The following is a 413-nucleotide window of genomic DNA, read 5'->3' on the forward strand; positions in this document are numbered from 1 at the left end:
CCACAGTGAGAAAGAGTAAAGTACAAAACTTGTTTCTTGTTTCTAGAGTTAGGTATGCTAGTTCATCCCTAATCTAGGGCAGCGACATCTCTTAATCTTACTGCATACACTTAAGATTTATTTTTTCTCACATTAAGGCAGACTTGTTACGACGACAAGGAGTGTAGTGAGAAGCAGGGTAGTTTTAATCCTCTTCCATCCGTGTAATAAAGTCTATTAGAACGATTTGAACAGGAAATAGTATTGTGACAAATACTCATCTGGTCACCTACTCAGTCCATAGTGGAGCATATTGCACATGACGTTATTGCACATGAAACATCTTTGAGTGCTTACGTTGCTATGGTAATAGTGCACGATGAGCATATTCCGTGCTACCTCTTCTTGTCTCTCTGTCCATCTGTCCCCCCCTC

This window comes from Penaeus monodon, chromosome 28 (genome assembly GCF_015228065.2).
Source record: "Penaeus monodon isolate SGIC_2016 chromosome 28, NSTDA_Pmon_1, whole genome shotgun sequence".
In the NCBI taxonomy this organism is placed as follows: domain Eukaryota; kingdom Metazoa; phylum Arthropoda; class Malacostraca; order Decapoda; family Penaeidae; genus Penaeus; species Penaeus monodon.